This window comes from Giraffa tippelskirchi, chromosome 5 (assembly GCF_054371585.1).
Source record: "Giraffa tippelskirchi isolate mGirTip1 chromosome 5, T2T-mGirTip1v1.2.pri, whole genome shotgun sequence".
Classification (NCBI taxonomy): domain Eukaryota; kingdom Metazoa; phylum Chordata; class Mammalia; order Artiodactyla; family Giraffidae; genus Giraffa; species Giraffa tippelskirchi.
The window spans coordinates 31,005,654-31,006,889 of NC_137279.1; the positions used below are offsets into that span (position 1 = coordinate 31,005,654).

At 44.9% G+C, this 1,236-nt stretch overlaps 1 pseudogene; it reads right to left on the reverse strand.

Annotated features, from left to right (window-relative positions):
- Positions 1-663: 663 nt before the first annotated feature.
- Positions 664-999, reverse strand: LOC145507417 (large ribosomal subunit protein eL33 pseudogene; annotated as a pseudogene).
- Between the last annotated feature and the right edge of the window lie 237 nt (positions 1,000-1,236).

Sequence of the window (1,236 nt, forward strand, 5' to 3'; positions counted from 1 at the left end):
TTTTTGCCTTGCATTACTTGGATGACACTGGACCAGCCATTAAAACCCTCTGGGCCTCAGTATCCCCATCTGTGAAATGGAAAAAATTGTATCTGATGATGTTGAGAGGACTAAATGAGTGAAGAGAAAAAAACATTTAGAATTTGCTTAAAAAGTGAAAAGTGAAAGTGCTAGTCACTTAGTCACGTCTGATTCTTTGCAACCCCATGGACTGTAATCCACCAGCCTCCTCTGTCCGTGGAATTCTCCAGGCAAGAATACTAGAGTGGGTTGCCATTCCTTTCTCCAGGGGATCTTCTTGACCCAGGGATTGAACCCAGGTCTCCTGCGTTGCAGGTGGATTCTTTACCATGTGAACCACCAGAATTTGCCTGACTTATTAGCGATTCTACTACCATGTTATGTAATAATAACCCACGTGGATTTGGGATGGAAAGTAGGCTTCATTTCATCAAATGGAAGGAGGTGGCTGCTTGAATCATGCTAGTGGGAAGATCAGGAGGTTGGGAAGGGTGCGATGATTGTTAGTTAATGTCTGCTGGGTCAGCACGTGGATGGTTGGGTTGCGTTGTAGGCTGCTGTCCTTTTAGACAAAGTACAGAGTTCAAGGGTGGGAAACATTTCTTTCTTTTTTCTCTTTTATTTATTTATTTTTCAACAAGCTTAAGTCCTTGAAGGATACAGCATCCCATGGATTCTGTGTCCAGTGGCCTCAGCAGGAAGATTGCTTTGGAATTTGACACGAGCCATGCCAAATGTTTCCATGAGCTTGAGTTATCTCTCCCCAGATTGCTCTGGTTCTGCTAGATTTTCTTCCAGGAGTCACTGTGTTGTTCTTTGCTCTGTACACATACGCACATCTCTTGCCTGGATAAAACTGTTTCATCGGGAGCACATACATCTTCAGTTTGCAGGAGAGCTCTGTGCTCCCTCCCTCTGGTTTCGTAGACTCCACTCATAGCCAACAAAAATGGCTGTGGACCACAGCCTTCCAGACATAATTGTCATTTCAGAAGTCCTGTTCCCAGCAGGTCTCCACAGAGTCCAAAATGGCCAGGCTGGTGTTTTTTTATTCCCAGGACCGACCAGGCCAATCCAGGCCAGGCATTGCACTGAACCCTCTCCGGCAGGAACTCATTTCATCCTCAGATGATCCGGTGTTGAATCTCTGTTTAGCCCAAGGCCATTTCTACAAAATGCTCAAGCATCTGAAGGAAGATATAAAAAGAACAACTA